The sequence below is a fragment of the Wyeomyia smithii genome, chromosome 2 (genome assembly GCF_029784165.1).
Source record: "Wyeomyia smithii strain HCP4-BCI-WySm-NY-G18 chromosome 2, ASM2978416v1, whole genome shotgun sequence".
NCBI classification, from domain to species: domain Eukaryota; kingdom Metazoa; phylum Arthropoda; class Insecta; order Diptera; family Culicidae; genus Wyeomyia; species Wyeomyia smithii.
Window position 1 is genome coordinate 187310579 of NC_073695.1, and position 24633 is coordinate 187335211.

At 37.3% G+C, this 24633-nt stretch overlaps 1 protein-coding gene across 3 annotated transcripts in view; it reads right to left on the reverse strand.

Annotated features, from left to right (window-relative positions):
• The window catches only part of LOC129721899 (somatostatin receptor type 2-like), a 185661-nt gene that overhangs the window by 69570 nt on the left and 91458 nt on the right, over positions 1–24633 (reverse strand). Inside the window, exon 1 of one of the 3 annotated variants that reach the window (XM_055674998.1) lies at positions 18417–18509. The exons of the other annotated variants lie outside the window; for them this stretch is intronic. The gene's annotated coding sequence lies outside the window, so the exon portion shown is untranslated. Of the gene's footprint in view, positions 1–18416; positions 18510–24633 lie in introns of those variants that run through there. 3 annotated transcript variants of the gene reach the window in all.

Below are 24633 nucleotides of genomic sequence, written 5' to 3' on the forward strand. Positions count from 1 at the left end.
TCTATATTCAACCATCGGATATATCCGCTGATGCGGGAAATGCACACAAAACGCCACATCTAATTTGAATTTGATCCATGCTGTAACTAAACTGAAAACTTTTCTTTGCTTCCGTCTGAGCTGGAAAAGTTGCTCTTAATTTGTTCAGACAAGCGGAACCCGAACAGACAAGCTCTCTTGATTCTCCGCCTAAGCGGCCTAAGGCGGCGACACATTTTCACCGACTGCCGAAAACCATTTTTATCTGGACGATTACGTATCCTTACGGTGGAAACTTTCTAGTGCTGTCGCTTCTCTTCGCTCGAACAGTGGCCGTCTGCATGCACACATGCACGCATAAGGTCACACTTCCGGAATAGCACCGTCAAGTGAGAGGAATAAATTTTTATCGCCATTAGCATAACAAAAGCCCGTGTCACACTGAGAACCGGCCACATCTTCTTACACAATCACTTCTCGTTCGAATCAATAGAAAAAGACTGCAACCGAGATTCGCCACCGTCACTCTAGCACTAGGACCGATAGGACGCGAATTTAAAAGCAGTTTCTTTCTGCAATGAAATTCGTAGGCCGTTTCTCGTCACGGGAGAGCAAAAAAAAGTGAGACAGGTCAGACTGGCCGTAGCCGACTCGACAAAAACCATCTCATTAGCATATTTAAAATGCCAGCCGACGACGGCAGAACTCTTCGTCGGATTGCCATGAAAAGCGCCGTCGGAAGGCGTCCGGTTTTGCATACGGGAAACCTTCAACGGTGAATAGCTGTTTTGAAGGAAATGGAACACAAAAGTCGTTAATAAAAGGAATCGCTTTGATTGTACAGCCATTTCAATTGGTCACGTTTGCGGCTCTGGATGGAAGTGATGAGAGCATTTGCTGGAGCGAAAAGCGTGCAAAACAACAACCCGCAAGGAAGAAAAACATTTATTTGTGACACTTCCATTTCGATGTGACACCTAGAAGGCGCTTAGTTGTTTATGTGTAGGTATGTTTTATAATATTTTTTCTTTATCGTTTTGTTTTCGCGTTCCTAGCCGTGAAGTTTAGCATAAAAGTGAGTGTCGAAAACAGTATTGTTTTCAAGGTATAGGTAAAAGTAATGAACGCGGGTTTATTTTATTGATGACATCAACAATATTTTGAAGTGTTTTCGGGAGACATTGGGTTTAATTTTTTTTTCATTCGGACAAGGCCTAAAACTTGTGTTTATAAGCAGAATTTAGAATAGCTCAAAATTTTTGCTTTGAACTATTATTTATATTTTCAGCTATTGAATTTATAAGTCAGTTATAATCAGATCAGATAATATTATTAATTTCCTCAAAAACTCTAACTGTTTTACGAAGATCATAGAAGACATACACGAGCACATCCTGTCACTGTATCATTCTTCGAGTTCATGACAAACCGGTGTTCCTCTAAGTGATGACATGTGTGGAAAAATCTCGATGAAAATTGAGCTCTTGATGAAGACACCATTGATTCTCGCCTGGTTTTCTTTCTCTCTTATTATCTGACAATCACTTACCATTGGATCAGGTATCATGACGAGCAACGATGGGATTTTGTTCCTTTCCATTGTTAGCTATCTTTTAAAACGTGACTGAATGACATGCGCTTGCTTTATTCGTTGAACGATTCGACCGAGTCTACCTGAGACAATTTTCTTCTTCAATACGAAGCCCTGCATTAAGGTGAATGTATCCAACTGAAATCAAAGAACTAATCTCACCAACAAAGAATAGATTATAGTAGATAATCTGAAAGTATGACTGACAGGCTTTCAAAGGTATTTATCGCTCTGGAAATTATGCATAATTTGATCAAAAATCATAGCACTAGGTAAATAAAATACAAAGCTCTCGTTCAAACACGAACCCAATTTAAATGATAGACTGCAAGAAAATTAATTGGATTTATTTATTTTTTGTCTCCAACATTGATGACATTTGATTGCTTCTAGAACGCTCAGATTACGTTCAGCAATATTGCAAAATAAATTGATTAGAAAACGTCCGTCGTGGAATGTTAATCGATTTATTTCCAATGAAGAAGTTAGGCTGCGAAAAAAATATTTACTGAGTGACAAAGCAATGATGTGCACAGCTAATGCTGTGGCAATTCTTTCAAATGGAATGCCATTAGTAATCTATTTCACGTATTCAACGGATTTCTTGTTTTTCAATGCTTAGAAGCAGCCGAAGCAGTTTGAAATTTTCCCACCGAGTTGGAATCGGTCGAACGAAGATCAAACAGGGCAAAATTAGTGAATTGCGTCTCGTGAGCCAAAAAAAGATTTTAACCTGAAATATTTTCGTTTCTAAAATAACTGTGATTGGTGTTTTCCAGTTCAAAAGTCATAACTTTCTTAAATGGCTGGCCCTCCCAGCTGGTCTCGAGGTACGATGTTGGCCTAACAAGCCAGTCGTCGTAGGTTCGAGTCTCGACTAGGGAGAGACGGTTAGGGTCAGTAGGATCGTAGCGCTAGCCCCGCAATTGTCCTGTACACTCAACAGTTGGCTGCGAAGTCTGTGTATAATAAACAGAAGGTCGAGCACCATGTGTATGTGTATAAACAGAATGTACCACCAAGGCATGTCTTACTTTCTTAAATTTACTTAAATGTCCATACGTTTTAAGACATGGCCTGCATAACATAATTCCGCCAACTTGATCGGTCCTAGGTCGACCGCCTCCAAACCCGCGCGCACCCCGGCCCTGCCCAATGTATCCGTCCAGCTTTGGTCGCTTTCTGGATGCTGGGTTCACCGTAGAGTTGCGCGAGCTTATGGTTTATCATCCGTCTCCACACTCTGATCTCCTGCACACCGCTAAAGCTGGCTTTTAGCACCCGTCGTTCAAAACTCGAGCGCTCTCAAGTCCTTACTGTTCACGTCTCACGCTCGTAGAGAACAACCGGTCTAATAGGAGTTTTGTAAAAGGTGCACTTTGCACGGGGACTTAGACGTTTCGACCGGAATTTTTTGTGAAGCCCATAGTAAGCACGACTCCCGCTGATGATTCGTCTTCTAATCTCACAGTTGGTATCGATGTTTCCAGTCACCATCGAGCCAAGGTACACGAACTCGTCGACTACTTCAAACTCATCACCGTCGATTATCACAACACTACCTATGCGTGCCCTGTCGCACCCCTGCGCCGCTGTCCTGGATCGTATTCACGTTCCAACTGCGCGTATAATTCGTTTTCGTCGTTATTAGTACCTCCGAGGTGAGTGCTGTGCACGTTTATAACGCTAATGTTAAAGAATCGGCCTTCGATTCTGAACCTGCACATTCTAGGGTTAACCGGCCACTACCCGATTACTCGCTTCTGCATCTCACCCATTACTATAAAAGCTGTGCCCAGGTCATGCCCATCTCTATACGTACGCACCATCGTCCTCCACCTTCCAGCAATTCAGGGTTGATATTTGTTGACACTCTTGAGTGAAAGTGAAAAAAAGCATCCATAAACGTTATTTTTTTACAATCCTTTCAGAGTTCTCCCTTTCCGCTTTCTGCATGGAAGTGAATTGTCAAAACACCTCATTATATTTCATGCGATGGAAGACAACAAAATCAGTTTATCAGTTAACGAAGATTGTCAAGGCATCGGTCAGTGTCAGTGAAGAGTGTTTCGGTAAGGTTCATTTTGGTTGAGTGGACTGTTTGTTTTTTCTTTTTCGCTTTGAAGTGAAGATCATTTGGTTGGATTTGTCGTCAAATTTTATTCTGTAACCGTGAACGATGCGCGCGATCTATTTCATCTGAGTATAACAGCACGTTACTATGACGAAAATCTAGTGTATCTGAAAGAGTGCTGCGATCATTGGAAGTGAAAATTGAAAAAGATCGGCTTTAATTTTCGAAGAATTTTGCTGGGGAAATGACTTTTATCAGCACTGTCCAGCATATCTCCTGCAGCACTACGATGTTTAACTAGCGGTTGTTCGATTCTTCGGAAAGTAGACGGTTAGGCGTCGTACACAAATTACGTAACGCATGTAGGGGGGGGAGGGGGGTTGAGTCTGCGTTACTTATTGTTACGTAGGGGGGAGGGAGGGGGGGTAGTAGAGACAGTTACGTAACTGTGATGTTTGCTCGAAATTGAAAACTTCGGAGGGGGGTCAGGCTGATCAGCGTTACGTAATTTTAGGGGGGGGGGAATCATGTCGAACGTTGCCTATCGTTACATAGGGGGGAGGGGGTCTGAAATCTAGATTTTTAGCGTTACGTTATTTGTGTACGACGCCTTACCTCCTAGTTCCATGTTTCGAGTATCCGATCGTTTGTCCGTTTTCGTTGCCTGTGTCTTTGCCGATTATTCTGGTTCTAATATTCTGTTTTTGCGTTTATTGCTTTTCGTTTTCCGCGGTGCAGGCTTGCAAGGCCCACGACCAACCCTACTTTCTCGCAGGAGGACCGAAATAGTGTTACTGTTTTGAATCCCGAACACAACCAGAACTTGGACATAATGCTTGTGGGTGCGTCACTTAGGACACTTATGGTGGCGTTACATGTCCAGGAAGGGAGCTCCGTAGCCGCAAGGTTACAAAGTTCGCTTTGGTAAGCGGGTGGTCGTGGGTTCGAATCCTAGTAGAATCCATTCAGTTGTCAAAGGATTTAGGCATGGGTTTATTCTCAGGCTCTCCACCACGTAGCTTTCCTTCAATTTGAATTCTACAGTTGACTCTCCTTCTAACAAAATATAAGTCCCATAAAATTGGTGTGAGTAATGTATGCAAGGAATTGAAATTAGGCGATATTGTTGGGATGGACAGAGGCTCGGTATAGTAGAGCAGTAAGCTTGAAACGGAAAGGTAAAACTTACACACAAGCACGGATATGAATGATAAGCGTATCACTTACTTCAATAGTGATACTGCCAATAATCTGAAGTGCGGAGTATAGAAAACACTTGGGCAATATCACAATAGATCTAATCTCTGGTCGTAGTGAAGAGTCCACACAGATAAAAAACATGTCCAAGAAACTTCCTTCCGAGGGAGGAAGCCCGCTTTTACCATGTACATATCGAATAATAGCATCTCTATAGACTACAGATATAGCTCATTGAACTCCAGTTCTTTCATACATTTTGCCCACGACACCTTTGCAACGCTTAGTGCTGCCATCTGATTACCTAAATGCGCATAAAACTGGTTATTAGCAACATCGATTCATCGTGCATAATCCGCTAGATGAAAATAAAAACTAGATGGCAGCACCGTATAAGTATATTGAAAATAACATGGCAGGACCATACGAGGATATTAAAAAAATGCTTAACCTTTCGCCACCTTCCCGTCATCATCAAATTACCAGTATACAAATTAGTTCGACTATCGTTCACGCACAGCGACAATCGTGTCCGCTGAATACTGCAAGTCAGGTATCTTGTTCTAGTCATCTTTGATATAACCAACTTCGGAAAAAATCAACCTGAAGCGAGTTTTTTGGAACATAATATAAAATGTTATCAATTTCACCGCTTTTTAAAAATATCTCTTCAAATGGCACGAATATTATTAAGAAAGTTAGGTATTTTCCAAATTTAAGCAAACACGGAGTGTTATTGAAATAAAAAAAATGCGTATGTTTCGTCATTTACTTCAATGCTGGGCTGAAACTTTTAGGCATGCCACAAAGAGAGCGTTGCAAAAAAAAATCTCCGATTATACCAACTTTAACCAGAATACTGTGAAAACTTTCATGTTATTAACATATTATCAACTTGCTCTATGACTTTTGTCATTTTGGGTGCCATGGAAAAAAAATAATCTCATGTTTTATTTAAGCATTGCTTCCTGATGGAAAAAATGCTTTTCAAGCAAAGATCACGCTCAGGAAGCCATGCCGAAAAATATCTGAAAAATGCGTGAAATCGTGAAAAATAACCGCAAAGTGAAATTGAGCGAGCTAGTGAAATTAGTATCTCAACGCCACATCAATCAGAAATATTTACACCTGAAGAATCCGTGCGTTCGATGGCTGCCGCGTTGCTTTATAATTGATCAAAAGGACCGATATGTAAAAATTTCAACAGAATTTGACATTGATTATGTGCCACAGGATGAAATTTTTGCGGTGATTCGTGACATTTGAGTCCAATCGGCAGTTGATAGAGAGGTTTTTATATAAAAAATAGCGAAAAAAGCTCATTCACCAAGGCAATGCTCCCACTCATTCTGCTCGCAATACAACCGAACAATTGGAAGAATGGCACTACGAACGGGTTCCCCATACTCCGAATTCGTGAGTATTGCCCCTGAGCGGCTATATCCTACTTCCCCGGTTAAAAATGTGGTAAACGGTTCGACTCGAATGAAGAGGTATTGTCGCTGATAGTCGTGTCTGCCACGGACTCCAAAAGACCATGAAGTGGAGGTTTTGAGCTTCGCATCCGCAAGGTTACAGAGTCTGCTTTGACCAGCGGGTGGTAATAGGTTCGTATCTTAGTAGAACCAAGCCATTTGTTAGCAAAAGAACTTTTAACTATGGGTATATCCTCAGGTTCTTCCACACAAAAGTTCCTTGATAATCACATATTTAGCACAGTCATACCTCGATATAAGGCAACTCCGATATAAAGCAACCTCAATATAACGTAACTTTTACCTCGATATAACGTAACTTTGAAAATGTATTGAAATTGAAAATAAATCATACAGCAACTGTTTTCGGGGTATAAATTGCTTCAAAAACGTGTTTGTAGTAAGTTTTAAACTTTTCTTTTTTTCGACTCTAAGCAAAGTCATGCTATTTTTAATTTTAATTTAAGGAGTAAATGTAGTAATGAAGATAGAAAATTAAACTAACTGAAAATATGATTGTAGAAACTACGAAAAATATAGTTCAGCAGGTGGGACTCGAACCCACAACTTCCAATCTCCGGTCAGATGTGTTCCCGTTACACCACCGCAGAACGTTAAAGACGTAGTTCTAGAATCGAGTTTTGTATCGCTTATCCAATTCTCGCACTTCGTACATTTACTCAGTAGAGACTATTATTTATAGCTGGCTATTGTTTCAACACCCTCAGTGGAAGTTGGAATGACTTCTCAGTGTGAGAGATAGAAACGTGCCAGTAAGTTGCCATCTCTACCAGCAGCAACATCGACTTGCGTCACAAACATTTTTACTTTTCTTTTTTCGACTCTAAGCAAAGTCATGCTATTTTTAATTTTAACTTAAGGAGTAAATGTAGTAATGAAGATAGAAAATTAAACTAACTAAAAATACAAAACTCGATTCTAGAACTACGTCTTTAACGTTCTGCGGTGGTGTAACGGGAACACATCTGACCGGAGATTGGAAGTTGTGGGTTCGAGTCCCACCTGCTGAACTATATTTTTCGTAGTTTCTACAATCATATTTTCAGTTAGTTTAATTTTCTATCTTCATTACTACATTTACTCCTTAAATTAAAATTAAAAATAGCATGACTTTGCTTAGAGTCGAAAAAAGAAAAGTAAAAATGTTTGTGACGCAAGTCGATGTTGCTGCTGGTAGAGATGGCAACTTACTGGCACGTTTCTATCTCTCACACTGAGAAGTCATTCCAACTTCCACTGAGGGTGTTGAAACAATAGCCAGCTATAAATAATAGTCTCTACTGAGTAAATGTACGAAGTGCGAGAATTGGATAAGCGATACAAAACTCGATTCTAGAACTACGTCTTTAACGTTCTGCGGTGGTGTAACGGGAACACATCTGACCGGAGATTGGAAGTTGTGGGTTCGAGTCCCACCTGCTGAACTATATTTTTCGTAGTTTCTACAATCATATTTTCAGTAAGTTTAATTTTCTATCTTCATTACTACATTTACTCCTTAAATTAAAAGTAAGTTTTAAAATTAATGAAACTAATGCGTAAATTGTCCTAAATGGGCATAAAAAAGGTTTAAAAATACTAATAGGTGATGGAAAATAGGTTTTCACGCATCTTTGAGTAACCTGTTTATCAATTGAAAAAAAAAAATTTTTTTTGCTTCTGAAAATATTTCTAAATGGGCATAAGAATGGTTTAAAAATACTGATAGGTGATGGAAGATGAGTTTTCGCGCATATTTAAGCAACCATTAACATTCTTGCATAAATTTAAAAAAAAAATTGCTTCGATGTAACGTAACTCGATATAACGTAACGAAATAAAAATAAAGTTGCCTTATATCGAGGTATGACTGTATATAGAAAGGCTCAAAAAATGTTAAAAAAGCATAATTTTTCGTACACACCAAGAACACAAAAAAGCAAAAACTAGCAGACGAAACCTGCATAGAATGAAATCGAATTATCAAGATACAAGCTTGTGGGTGCATGGGAATTCGAAGGGACCATTAGAACCAACGAAGGTGGTGTTACTTACATGACAACGTTGAAAGCACCTTTACCCACTACTCTCACCAGCTGCTATAAGCGAGAATATTATGCTAAGACTAGCAGCATGCTTGTTCATCAAAGCTATTAGATTCCATTAAAGTAAAGAAAGTCTGGGATACAAAATATTTGCTTTTTTTACCTGTGTTTTTTTTTTACGAGATCACAATGTCATAACAACACAATAAGTATAGAAGAACGACAATAGAAATCACCCTCCGAATATTTTTGGTTCAGACACAGGGTTGCGTTGACGTGTTTACAATGCACATACACACTTACACTGCATCCTAGACGCAGAAAACCCGAACAGTGTGTAGCCTGTGTATCCTTCGACGATTTTTGTCAATAACATCGTCATCGTCTTTCTCGGACCGTCTGTTATTAGATTGTTATTGGAGTTATTTTGTCGTGCTGATGGCATGGAATACTGAAATTGATTCGAATGTGTATTTCACGACAAACATAAACTACTTTATATGGCAGATATTTTTTCTCGAACGCTATGTTTGAGACTGTATTTGACATGACTGAAACCGCAATATGTAAATTGAAGCTGATACAGTCAGATTCAGCGATGAGCGCAAATTGAATCACGTGTTTTAATCGTTCATATCTATCTCTAACAATTTGAGAACTTTTATCATTTTATCACGCGCCTTCCACGAAGAATCTATCAGAAAAGTTACCGCTTATTAATTCCCTCACGTACATCATTAGTACAGTTTCTGTGATTGCTACAATTCCAATAAAGGCACTTAATAGAAGCCAACTACGGAATATAAGTGGGCAGTGGACGAGCCGACCAGCCGCTAAACAGTAATAGCTTTCAATGATAATTTGCTTCGTGATATTACCAGCAAACAAAAAAAAGAAGAACTCTGCCAATGATTTATTACACAATATGGTAGCACATACACCGAGCTGCAATTTACATAAAGGTCAAAATAGGCAGTCGAATTGAGGCTATCACGAGAGACATCAAGTGGAAGTTATAACAAAGTAATAAATTACTGCTAGCAAATGCAAATGTGACAAAGTCGAAACGTGCAATAAACAACTTTGTTAAGTTCTCGGAGGATCTCTATTATGCCAAAATTGCGTATGCTACCGTGGCAACATTCCTCTTATAACGCATAAACACATAAACTTCCAAGAAATGAATAAAACTTATTACTCTGGAGACTACAGAATGAATAAATTACTAAATACCTGTCGTTTCTCAACCATTTCTTTCCGGTGCCGTGCGCGATATTGCCGACTAAATTCGCTAATGAGTCGTCGTGGTGGCACCCCACTAGACTGAGTCGAAGCAGCATAAATAGAATCTACCGATGTGAAGCCCGCCCAACTGGATCGGCGCTCGTGTGTAGCTAGCAACAGGTAATAAGAAACGTAGCCAGAGAATTTGAGTAACGGCATCGTCACCACTTGTTGTTTGCATGTTGATATTAATTAATTAACCACCCAAGTTGTGACATGAGGCCAGAGCATGAAACGAATGTTGTTTCCTGCTTTTTACCTCACTCTTTCCCGCACTCTATTAAACCGAAGTAAAGATGCTCAAATCTTATTGCGTGTAAGGTTTTTGTTTACCAGTGCATGCGAATTGAGTAAGTATATTTATTTAGTATATATAAGAAACTATACTGCTCTTGGTGGCAATTACTCATAGATCATCACAGTCAGAAAAAAGTGCAAAAATTTATGTCAAATCGGATATAGAGAATTGTCTCGATTGGCTATGATAAAAAATTCCTTAATATTCTACGCAAATTTCAATGAAATTCACATAGTTTTCAAACAAATTCGTGGTTTACGTTAGAAGCAATTGGAATTTAACTGAGAGAATAATGTACGTGACGTGAAATATGCAGAATTTTTTACTGTGATGCTATAACGATGCTTATATAAATCCATATAACTGGCCACAGAATGTACAAAATCGAGTAATCATATAAATTGAAAGTATGAAAGATCGCACCACGTTTAATATTAAGCATACACAGAAAAAAATCTGAATATTACACGGCACGTACATTATTCTCTAATTCAAATTTCAGCTGCTTCTGACGTAAACCACGATTTTGTTTGAAAAGTTTGGGCAATATCATTTAAATTTGCGTTTAAAATCATGGATTTGTCTAACATAAGCGATAAAGGCAATTCTTTATATGCGATTTGATATAAGTTTTGTGTAAGATTGAGAGCTGTTAAAACACGCAACGTTTTTCCTGAACAAAGTTTGTGCAATAAAAAAGTTTTGGTATTAAATATACATTATATTAGTTCTGATAATGGACTAAATAGAACATAAAACTACCCCCTACACAAAGAAAACAAAACCTGCCAAAATTGTCATTCATCCCGCATATTGCCAATCAAACAGAGCTTCAATATTGATGCTTCTACATTTTGTCGTAAATTGAAAACAGAGGTCTACGCTACTGGAGCAGACACGATATCGTGAAGATTGGAGTCGAACCACGCCGGTGAATCGAATCAAAACCAACGGAAACTCAATCAACAAGCTCATAAAGAATGGTTTTTTTTTCGGGGCATATGTTTGTTCCGGCAATCGATGGCGCAGAAATGAGTCATTGCTTCAATAATAAAATCATCAACAGAACAGAAAGCAAATAACTTGTCATACACACATTGTGCCATTCTCTATCGTATTTTTTTCAAAACGTGCGTGATAAATGTCTCTCCATTTATAATACACAATCTTATCCATTAATAATTTAAGGTTTTAATTTATAATTTTATTTTCAAGATTTTTACTGAAGATATCTTCTCTGGCGAGGTGTTTGGAACTCACTTTAACCCTCTAGTGCCCAAGTTAATTTCTAGACGGGCTTCGGTAAAATCACTATGAATCATTATAAACACTTTTTAAGTATTTATTGAAACTTTTTAGAGGTTTCACTGAAGCCCGCCAAATGGCGGTATTGGGCACTAGAGGGTTAATGTGAAAATTACATAGGTATTATGGAATTTTATGCGTATTAGTAAAAAATCTCCCGATTCTTTGTGAGTTTAATTTAAATTATCGATCAAATAGTAAACTATTCAAAAGAAAAAAAATACTATGAAAAACTATTTACTCATCCAATGCTGGAGACAGTCAACTAAGATTCTCTCAAGGCTTTATAAAATTTATTGTTTTATATTGAAAAAGTTATAGACAAAAAACTGATTTTAAAGAGAAGTGTTCTACAAAAAACTCTATTTCGTCGTGTCCAACGTACAGATAGGATATCACAGTATTCAGCAATTGTTTTTCTTTTGAAATTTTCCACAACTTTGCTGAAGGAAGCTCTCTGGTATATTGAAAATTACAAAAAATATTTATTTTATCTAACTGTTAGGTGGGTTTATCGAAAAACTAAAAACGCCAAAAGTAAGGCCTTGTTCTATGAAACAATTTTGCTGAAGACATTGAGTACATAAAATCAATTTTTCACGGTCAAATCTAGATGATTACGATTTTTCGAGTTTAGACCACTGTGCGCTGTGGGATTTTCAAATGAATCTTTTCACCAATTATTAATGTCTTGAAATATAACCCTTTAAATGTGTAGAAACAATTTTGGAAGTTATTTCATACAATGGTGGTTAAATACGTGCTTTATAATAAGTATTTCGTCGTTTTAATATCACATTTTGTACTTTACGACCTTTCAAAGGGCATTACTCAAAAATGTATCGTACGATGATTTTGAAATTTCGACCAAAGATTGTGGACGTCATAACGAATCGAATGGTGTACTCAGATTCTTTGGTGCATTTTATTTTATATTAACGGTCTGTGGGAGCACCGTGTTATCTAATGAAAAAAAAAAATAAATTTCAAGTCAATCGGATGTAAACTTTTTCAGTTCTACTGCTCGCCGATTTTGAAAACATGGTTTTGAGAAAAACGCGTTTAAAGTTTCAAATTCAAACTTGTCACTCATATTTAAGTACTTTTTTTTACTACTTGTTTACAAAGCCTCGAAATTAAAAAAAAAACGAGCATCGCCAAAATAAACGAAAAATGTTATTTTGGAGCATAAAAGTTGTTCGGTGAAAATTGATTTAAACGAATTTTGAGTTTAGATCAGTACTTGGGCGATGTAGATTAAGATTCTAGGATAGTTTTAGCATGATTTAAGCCATTAAAAAAAAATGACAAGAAAAAAAAATTGGTAGATATTACCCCTTAAAGTAACACGGCAAACTACGATTTGTATCATGATACTCCATTGCAGTACCCTATTCCAATGGAGACGCATGGTGATTTTGGTGAACATTAAAAATTGAAGAAAAAATCTATTTCAAGAATAAAAATAAAACATGCTTCTGCGAAAATTTGACATTTTATGAAAAGTTTCCTGAATATTAAACGATAGAGTTTTCTAGGTCTCAAATCCTCCAAAACAGGAAAGGCATGAATACTAACCGCGCGAATGGAAAATATGTAAAGTAATTAGTTTAACAACTTTGTTAGTTTTTACTTTGTGACTACACAGAGCTTTGGAATTGAAAAATATTATCCTTTATTCCTACCCTTTTTCCCAATGTTTTAAAATTTACTGCCGAGTCTCGGTAATTTATTACCGAGAACGACACAATTAAATGCTCGGTTTAAAAAAGTAACAGCTGCTAGAGTTTTTTTTCGTGAATTTCAGTTCACCTTACTGAAAATTCGGAACAAAATATCCGAAATCTCGGTAGTGATAGCTCGGTAATATTTTGACCTAAATGTCAAATAGGTTGAACTGAAATTTACGAAAAAACATGACATCTGTCATTTTTTTAAACAAGCACTCAGTAGTGTAAAGCCGTAAATTCTAAGTGTGTAGACACGTCCAAATAGTGTTGCACGTAAAGCGTAGAGTTATATATAGGGGTCATTCCATTACATTCCATTGTATATATAGGGGTCATTCCATGTCAAATGTCCGAGGAAATTCATTGACCATCTCCGATTTCGACCAAAATTTGTGAGTCGATGTATTTTGGGCCGGAACTTATAAATACCGCTGTTGTACCGCTTAGTGGACCCCTCGGCCAATGGGACTGCCTCCACTTTTTGCGAATTTAGCAAAACACCATTTTTATTTTTTGAATATCTCGCGACTCTGAAGAGCTACAGGTGATATTAACATATCATTTTGAAGGGTTTGAGACGTAGAATTGAACTACGTTTTACGTCAATTTTTTCCTGCAGTATTGCCAACATTGCATTTTTTTTCGATTATAAACTAAATTTGCAATTTTCTTGAAATACCCCCCCTTCGATTTTGATTTCGACCACGCCAATGTGTTTAGCAGACGATTTTACATAGGAATCACTTATCAGCAAAAAACAAAATGTAGCGTTCCAGAGATACAGCATTTTCAAAATTGCAAGATTTTGGATTTTGTCTACACACGAAAGCGCTTCTACATAAATTGCTGCTATCTTCATGGTATCCTAGCAGGCGTTTGTGTAATCGAAGAGATGTACCTTAAAGGAGTATCCGGTAATGATGTAACGCAAAAAATCCCGCTTTAAAATCATTTTCACGAAAGGTTACAGGAGAGTTTTGGTTACACTTTTCCCATGATTCTTCATTTTATTGGTTTATCCCATTGTAAAAATCATCCAATTTAAAACCATTTCCTAACACTTACTTACTTACTGAAAAATATACAACACCGTCGATATTATCCTAGCAATTGTCACTTTCTTTCCGGTATACCGCTTTATACGTATATGATATGCAGCGCTCATCTGTCCATGTAACTGTGTAGCTTGTGTCACAATTTTCTTCAGTTCTTCTTCTTATCTCTCAATTTGCAAATTTTTAATTTACTTAAAATAGGTATCTAAATTTCATTGTCACCAACATTGTATAGTAAGATGCCTATTTTTTAACGTGGGACTACGTCTTTGTTTTCTATACTAGCTTACACTTTGTGAAATTGAGAATGAAACTGGCAAATGTTGCATCAGATTTCAAACGATTATAGCGAGCGAACGACTTAATGCATCTTAGTCATTTATATGTCGGTGAATAGATAAAATGTGTAACATTTTTTTGATATAATGTTCAACATTGTTGCTTTACTGCTTAATGGTGTAAAAAGGTGAAAAGTTCCAAGGTCAAGCTTTCCCATACATTTCCCTCGTTATTGGCTTGCTTCCCGAGCACAGATATTTTGACTCAACAAAGTGTTTTGGTTTGTTCCTCTTTCTCCAAGCTGTGTGGCCACGCCCTAATGGCAAAAATCTACGCTGAACTCGACACAAAAGACTGCGTGTAGAAAATTCAGCTTCAGTCTAGTTTGTCACACAACAGCGAGTGAAGTATAGCTGTTAGAGGTACGCGGCATTGAGAAACGAGAGCTGCATACGAGTCAACTTCCAGGCACCGCGGAGCATGTTACCTTTATTTTGCATACGACAGCAACAGTTACCATCGTACGCTGCAGGAAATTGTGCTGGCACAGCTACTGGAGGGCACAGCGGAAAGCAAATTTTATGCGCGGCCAACAAAATATTCAATACTACCGGTGGTGGTGCTGATGATCGCATAGCACACATTTCGTGCTGAAGATTATGGAATCGGTTCATTTTAGAACTATGAATGCTCGAAGATAAGAGTTGTGAGAATTTTCACAACTACTCCTAGTGTGACATGTTCATCTATTTCTCGATAATCATTTTTACAATAACGACCAGGGCGCACCAAAGATAAACGGTAGTGTTGCCTATGAATAGTTTATCACAGCAAGATATAACCCTCATTTCAAGAATTTTCACTGCTAAATTGAGTGGTTTTACGGTTAAATTGTTTCTTTGTGCCTACTCGAACACCGTTATCAGTCAAATATTAGTAACGAAAATTAGTTAACCTAAGAACCAGAGTGATTTTCACATCGGGAAAGCAAAAACTTTCTTTTGATGCTAATTAAAATTACTCAGTAGTATTGAAGGTGTTTTGGTTTGTTCCCACTGTTGCCAACTGTACAGTTTTATGTGGAAATGTACAGATTTTCTCGGTTTTTTCGAAACAGATTCTGTACCGTACAGATTACAGATTTCGTGAAAAAGTACAGATAAGTACAGATTTTTTAGATAGTTAAAAAGGATTAGACAAAACTTTTTGGTCGACCCTGCAACGATACAATGAATGCGATCTTGCAATCCACGCACTTAGAATTTACTGCCAAATCTCGGTAATTTGCTGCCGACAAAGGCACCACTCGGTAAAAAAACGGCAGTTGTTACATTTTTTCGTAAATTTCGATTCAACCAAACTAAAATGCTAGCACAAAATATCCGAAATATCGGAGTGTTGCAGAAATATGGGTTTCATTATTGACTGAATTTTCAGGAGATTGAACCGCAATGGCTCGGTAATATGCATTGCCGAGCCCCATTCTTAATTGTGTGCAAAAGCTTTATTGAAAATCGAGCTAGTAGTTTGGAATTAATATTAACTGAGTCAACGCAGTCCCAGTTTTCTCTAAAACAATTCACGTTGAAGCTGTATAAATATAAAAAATAAAAACTTTGGGCCAGTGGTAAAGATTTTGGTATGAATTTTTCCCGGGAACATTACAGATGAAAAAGAAATTTGCAGCTCCCAGTACAGCTGAAAATGTGACAACACTGTTTGTTCCTCTTTCTCCAAGCTGTGTGGCCACGCCCTAATGGCAGAAATCTACGCTGAACTTGGTACAAAAGACTGCGTGTAGAAAATTCAGCTTCAGTCTAGTTTGTCACACAATAGCGAGTGGAGAATTGTTGTTAGAGGTACGCGACATTGAGAAACGGGAGCTGCATACGAGTCAACTTCCAGGCACTGCGGAGCATGATACCTTTATTTTGCATACGGCAGCAACACTTACCATCGTAAGCTGCAGGATATTTTGTACAGCTACTGGAGGGCACAGCGGAGAGCAAATTTAATGCGCGGCCAACAAAATATTCAATGCTACCGGTGGTGGTGCGATTATCAGCGTTCTGTAGCACGAATTTCATACTGAAGATTATGGAATCGGTTCTTTTCAGAACTATAGATGCTTGAAGATAAGAGTTATGAGAATTTTCACAACTACTACTAGTGTAAAATTTTCATGTATTCATGCATCGTTAGTTTTACAATAACGACCATCAAATATAAACGGTAGTGTTGCCTATGAACAGTAGGGTGTCCCAAAAAAAATCGATGTGAAAAAAGTCAAGGTGCTCAGCCCTAAATTGAAAGATAATGTTATTTATAGCATTTTTGTAGAACATTTTGACTTTCTAAAAAACTGTTTTCAGGTTACCCAAACGTGATTTATGAAAAAATGACTTTTTTAAGCTGCAAACCCACTTTTTTGCACTTTTTTCAATTCTGTTCGATTCCTACATTTTTTTGTACATTTTTTTATTTTTGTGGGGTTGTTTTTGAATATTTTGCATGGTTTGGTTCAGTATTGTATTCAGTTTTTTTGACTCCCAGAGCCCGTTGAACATTACAAAAAAATAAATTTTTCTAATAAATTTTAGATAAAACCCATCAAAACACAAATAAAAAAAATTTTGACCAAGTACTTAAATTTTCATTGCAAAGCGGAATTCACCACGAAAATTTACATGAAAAAAGATACTTGATATCTTATCGGGGAGCTGAGATAATGGCATTTTTTTATGTGATGGAAAACTATGCATTTTAACAAATATGTTAAATAACGATGTTCAAAAAAACAAATGCATTTTTGGATGGCTGATAACTTAGTAGAAGGTTTCAAAATTTGAAAAAATCTGCGAAAAAAGTTAGAACGAAAATTATGATTTTTCGTGCCTTCTAATAGAAAACTCAATGTTGCTCGTAATATGTAAGAGATAGAAACATGATGTCTTCGGTAGAGTTTCTTGTTTAAAGGTAACCTAAAACTTTGTCGAAGACACCTTGCGTCTATCATATTTTGATTAAAAAGTAAATTTTTTATCTTACTTATTGGTGGATTGATCACCCTTCTTTCTACATTAAAAGATGCATTTTTGAATATCCTGAAACTTCTCCGAACATACCTCATGGCTATAATCAACATTTGAATCACTATTTAGGTAATTATACGCTCAAACAGCAAAATTAAACACTGTGCAATGGAGGTATTGAATTTAAGTGACATTTTTGACAAAATGCATAGTTTTCCATCACATGTAAGAACGCCGATATCTCAGCCCCCCGATAAGATATCAAGGATCTTTTTTCATGTAAATTTTTGTCTTGAATTCCGCTTTGTAGTAAGCATTTCATTTCTTGATCAAAAAAATTTTTTTAATGTGTTTTGAAGGGTTTTATCTGAAAATTATAAGGAAAATTCACTTTATTGTGATGTTCAGTGGGCTCTGTGAGTCAAATAATTGTATGCGATGCTGAACCAAACTATGCCAAATATTCAAAAACAACTTCACAAAAACAAAAAAATATATGGAAAAATTTTGAAATCGAACAGTTTTGAAAAAAGTGTGAAAGAGTGGTTTTGTAGCTCGTCGTCGTTTTTTCATAAATCACGTTTGGGCAACCTGGAAACGACCTTTTAGAAAGTCGAAATGTTCTACAAAAATGCTATAAATAACATTATCTTTCAATTTAGAGCTGAGCACCTTGACGTCTTCAACATCGATTGAAGAACAGTTGCCTAATGAACAGTTTATCGCAGCATATAATATATACATTGAGTCCTACGTCACCATTTCATACAACCCCTAGGGCTGTATACCTTGTAGTTTTTTTTCTTAAATTGACACATTTTATCCACATACAAACTCTAGCTACTATTTTCTTTTAACATTGTTATTACCGTATGGAAACATTTTTTGTGAGAAAGCTTTCGATGCTAAAAAACGATTTTGCGAGATTCCACACAACTCTTGTGCAAATCTTGTCACACAGAACATTTGAAACAGTGTTCTTTACAAAATTTGGATATTATAATCAACGTCTTTCTCTCTAAAAAAGTACATCAAATTGGGAAATGTCAAACTAATTCGATTGCTACTTTACCTGCAGGACACACTGATTTGTGAATCAAAACAGAACATCTCTAACGAATGCCTAAACACCTGTTTACGCGGGATCTAGTTATTTAATCCAGGATCAGGGTTGTTACTCGACCACTCCCGCTAGAGTAATTGTTTCTGTTCGGAAAAATATTACACATCACAATCACAAAACAAAACACAACCGACCCGCTGTTCAAATCGTACTCTGCGCACCACGAAACACAAGTGTTAGCACAAGTAAACATCACAATTTTCGGATGTGGTTTTACAACCCCGCCAAATTGAGCTGACGCAAACGCAACTGAACCGGAATTAACAGCCAACAGCAAATAACATGCAAATAGCAGCCCCCAGGCTGGCTATGCACGCAACCGAAGGCGCGCTCCGTTCTCGGGGGCTAGCGTGTCGTTCTGCTCTGCACGACACGCGCCTGTAAAACTTCCCATTTAATTGCATGCCGCGCGCCATTGCAGCGTGTTTTCGCTAATTTACTTTTACTCCTTTTCCCGCCAAGCCCCGCCCGCGAGCGCACTAGGTCGTAGGCAGCACGGGAAAGTGCCATTGAGAGATTAAAAACTTGTTTACACGCACTTCGAAGCTGAATGAAACGTTCGTTAAGCAAAAATATTCTCACTCGACAGACCACACCGAAATGATGGAAGCGACTGAAACTTCGGCCTCTGGTTTATATGCACAGCATTTTTGGAGGGTCTTCTGCGGTTAAGTGAAATAGTTTCATAATATTCAGCCAGGTGCTTGTAGGTTGCCAGTCAATGAAATCGAGAAACATTGTGCGGGCCTGTTGGGAACGTTGAAAGGCAGATCGTGTTTCAGTTTGGATACGGCACCATGATTACGGGAGCGAATCGGACGTTACCTACGCTCGTATTCCCCCGTGTGGGGACTACGATGTTGGCAGACAGAGTTTGCTAATTGGTGCAGCATGTAATTTTTACGGCCTATATTCAGTTAATCCACTTACCGCAGATCGGACTAATGAGTTCGTTTGCATCGGAAAGGGCTTTTTTCATTCTGCGTACAGCAAATAGTTTAAAAGGGTTCCAATTTACCGCGGTAGATGAAAGTTCTGTTAGCACAAATTAACATCGTGAACCTTTTTGCAAATTTCGTTTGGATTTTGATAGACGTAAATAAGTCATTCCTGGAATGTGATCAATGGCATATCTACGGAAAGAAATGAATTATAACTGCTGATTTACCAGTGAATATGAGTATAACATTTCTACACCCTTTTTAAAATGTTATTGGGTGTTTCGCGTTACTCATAAAACTTTCATCGCTCAACATACGAATCATACAGATTTTGCTAAAAACAATGCACCGAAACCAAGCGTGCTGGATTACTAATCAGAGGGACCCCATAACTCTGCCAGCTGGTCGTAACAGGAAATTTTCGAAGGCGATACTACCAAGCTCTGCTGTTGATTGGTACAAAACCGGCAGCTGCAGTGTAATCCGAACCAAATTAGGTCACAACGAGAGACAAATTTACGCCAAATTAAGTGCCTGTGGGGAGCAAGCAGAGTGGCCACTAACCAGCCGGACAGTGGAAATTCCCGGGGTAACATTATGCCGCTCCATTGTCCTTAGTCTACGATTATAAGTGATGTCGCCGTACCTACTGCGGCAACCCCATGATAAATTCATGATGCTTTATGGCCGGAATGGTAGACAGATATTTCGTTTTAGAGAAAATCTGCGAAGGAGAAGGAAAAACTCATCGCAATATATCAACGGTAATATATAATGCAGAAGTTGTGCGCTATCTGTCGAAATAGGTGCCTAATTATTGGTATTGGGTGCCATTAGTGACAGCAGTGGGCTTCCGTTGGAAAGTAATGGTCTCTACTATATTGTCATTTTACACCACTCTATCGCTGAGTTTTAGTATTGCTTGTAGCAGTGATTATTTTTTTCGAACATTTGTTTTCCACCTTCTGTTTTATATTGCACACAACAGCCATAAATTACTGAATTGTCTAAACATATTAGGCTCTTAGGTTAGGTCTTCTTCTAAATTTACTGTGAGCATTACTAAGTCTTCGAATTAATCTTGCCTATATTTTGTTTCGTGTTGAAAAACTTTAAAATACTCGTTTCGTTATCAGAATTGCAGAAAAACTGTCCAAGGGGTAATAGTTCATAAACAGATTGAGTATTTGCGGAAATAATTAGCTAAACAACGAGCGATTTTCATAGCAAATATTTCCAAAATTTTCGCAAATTTTCAATTTTCAGTTCGCAATATTTTTGTCTAATAAGCATTATTTAATGAACGAAGTAATCGGACAGAAAGGTGGGACTATAACTCGAAGCTATGAGTTCTAGTCCTGTTTTATGAGGTGATTTATCTCATTTGTAAATCGAACATTTTGCGTTTGTTCACAACCATAGAAAAGGTTTCCTGACCGTTTTACCTATACGAATTTCCAACCCGCTCCATGTGTTAAGACTAAAGGTATTTCTAAGGGAGTAGCAAATCCTTTTCGGGAAACTGGACACGACAGTAAGCAAACCACCACAGTAAGCAAACCACCACCGGCGGAAGGAGTACTTTTTCATTCAAATTGAATTAGGCGTGTAAATGGGATGAAACAGAATAAGATAAATTTTGAGCTAAATTGTTTGAATATTGAACCGGAAAAAGGCGTTTCAGCTGTCCATTCGCTTGCCCTTACTCCATGCCGGCCCACGTACTTACTCTCATTTCTGTCTCTAGTGTTTTTTTCTGCTTTCGAGCTGGAATTCTGCCTTCAGAAATGATATGCAGCGCACAAGCTCCAATTTGTGCCATTTTACTTGTCGGTTGGGCAAATCCCCCTGAATATGTATTGCCTTCGCCCCAAGGAGCATATTGGCTTTAGGTTTTTTTCGCTCGCTTCGGCAACAGATATTAATCATGTCCGACCGAACCACCAGCATCGCTCATGCGGGTACCGATAGAGCGTTGAAGTGTGGTCATGATGTGGAAATTTCGGGGGCTAACTTGAAGTGGGTCGACTTAAAATCGTCCGAATGAGTGATTTACTTTCTTTCGCAAGAGAAGTTGCGTAAACATGTTTAATCCAGAGCAAAGGGATTTGAGCTTAGGTTGTGAAAAATCCGGATTTTTTTTAAGCAGAGAAGCCAGCAGCTAGATTGGGTTAGTGTTTGGGAATTTTGTTTATTGCTTTACCAACCAGTGGAATAAAACTGTCAAATTTTTTAAATTATTTGAAGTATAAAAGAACAATTTGTGTACGGTGATATGGCGATAACGATTGCTATATGAAAATATTTTTGGAGGTTTCCTTCTTGCTGACTGCTATTTCACATTATTTGTTCGCCTTTTAAAATCGCTCATCAAATTCAAACCGGCGTATACTTAACTAAAGTTAAAAAAATCGAAATATTCAATTGAACTCATTACAGAACAAGTTAGAGATAAAAAGTATTGTTTCAATGGCAAAATATTTCAATTTTTCAGCTTTTGGCGTTCTTCTAAGTATTTCCCCCAGAAGCCAGAAAGCTGCGAAAAACAAAAGTAGAGGTAGCAGCCACATAAGAAGTGCGTTGGCCAAAAAACGGAAAACCTGGCGATAGACCCGACCATGAGCACATCTTTCAAGTACTACATTTACTATAGAACCGGTCACACTAAACTAGTTGAACGTTGCTACTGGAATCTAGGAATATGACAACACAACGCATTTGCGACGCTCGCTCCAGTATGTCATAGGAAGCTTCACCCAACGCTTCTGTTTATCCCGCTTCTCAAACGCTCAACGCTTCGCTTCATTTGACGCCTCAGTATGTCAGTAGCCTTAGAGTATTTACTGATTAAGTTTGGAACTAGTACAACGCATGTGCGTTGGGCTCTAGCGTATTTTGAATGTATTTGACAGCTCCGAACACTTGGAACGATTTAATCGGTGTTGGTATTGGTATCGTTTCTCAGGAGACTGCTCTCGTTAATGCAGGGTTTCCAGCATTGATTGCTAATAATTGAGGAACTTTTAAGTCTATTAAAATATTACCTGATCGATTCATTTTCATGAACCAGATCATTCAAAAACAACATTGAATCAATAATAATAAAAAAAGACATTGAATATGTTCATAAAATTCTGCATTTAACTATGATGTGACTGGTTTCATTCATATGCGTTTGGTTTCATTGAATGATTCGAGCGAAAATAAGCTTTCTGGTAACAATGAATGTGTGAAATTCTAAGAGAGTCGTCATATTAAGGCTCAAATGCGCAAAAACAACTTTACAACGTTGCCAGAGTCTTTGAAAATAGATTTCAAATAGAAGGGTTAGCATATTTATTGCTTTTTTCCATTGCGCATCTTACACCGTCTGTAATTTTCGTAACTTCAATATTTCGGTTGAATATCAGCTCTTTATCGAAAAAGTAGAGTTTTTTGGGCATTGCTCGGATGATAAAAAAAGATACTATTCGATAAACTTGATTTATTTTATTGTAACATAAATGATTTACTTAATTCAACTTATTTATAAGAAAATATTTACATAAACTCAGGCTCAACAATAACAAGCTTTCCATTGTTTAACTTGTGTAATGTTTGTGGAAAATTGTTATAGATAGTGATTAAATTTCTTTCATGTGGTTTTAGAAAATAACATGCCATATGGTCTGGCAAACATTCCGCATCAAGGTATTTTACTATCGCATAAATTATACAGTTCACCACAACAAGACATTTGCACTTTACTCAACATACCGGATTTTTCAGTAATAAATTTATCACTTGTTCGGCCCTCGAACCCATTCGAAATAAACATAATGCTATACATGTGTGTGTAGTGTCAGCCCTATGGGCTGTGGTGCCACATATACAAATTTATCTGCATTTATACAGATTTTTTGCGTGTTTTTCATACCGATACGTGTATATTCAGATTACAGATCTTTTGGAAATAATACAGAATTACCGTGCTGGATCGAAATCCGTACACCTAAGCACATGATAATCTTTGACGGTCAATATAAAATCAAGAAATCACATATTGCTTTAAACTGACATGTTTAGTTATAGCTCTACTTATATTTTATCACTATTTTCAAGCAAAACGAATAAAATCACTCCGGAACTCGAAAAAATCATGTTTAAATAGAACATGTTTTGAATCGAAATCCGTACACAGTTTTTTGTCTGAATCAAAACCCGTACACTTTTGAATCGAAATCCGCACACACGCGTTATAGACTGGATCAAAGTCCATACAAAATAAATCAAACTCTGTATAGATATAGAAGTACAAAAATGAACATCTTTTATTAATTATTTATCTTTAAATCAACGAATAAATATATTTTGAGGATCAATTGGTTCCTAAAGTTTCACATGGTTTTCTAATTTTTTTATATCAGATGAAATAGTGCAATTATCGTAGCGTTTCGTTGTAACCGGAACGCCGGAACCTCTCGAAGCTTCCCGGTACGACTTTTCCTTGCGCACCTCAGTCACAGCTCGTTTAAAATTGTTTGCCGTATATTTATACTTGTTTTCTTCCATTATATGCTGAGTAAATTCTCTAACGATACAACGAAATGACAACTGAAACCGATACACGATTGCTTTTTGATTTTTAATATTTTTATTTCATGGCCTGCTGGCGCATAGCTTAATTCAACAGAAGGCCAACAACTCAACGGATATGTACATGTAACTATCATATGAATTTTCACTTTTATAATGCTTAAAACTGAAGAAAAACATCAAGGTGTACGGATTTCGATACTGTACGGGTTTCGATCCAGCACGGTATACATTTTTTTTTGGTTTTGATGAGGTCCCGAATTAAACTTCTGGATATAGTTGAAACACGAAAATGAACTCGAATGCTGTTGAGCATGTTGGAGGTTTTATTATATTTATGTTACGCGTAAGCGTATGCACAAATGAGTCACCGGATATATATTAAACAAACTATATTACGTTTTTTTTTTATGGATGGATGGATTTGAAATACCGATAAAAATGTGTCATGTGTCATATTCTCTTCAATTTGTGAAAAGAGCAAAGTGAATATTCACCGTTTATTTCTGTTCAACATGAGAGCTGCGTGTGGCAATTTATGCACTACATTTTACTTTCAGTTTTGTGCTGTTTCTCTGTTGCTCTTATAAAAACTAACACACTTACTGCTTATACCACAGAAAAAATATTTCAGATTCCAGTAGTAGTAC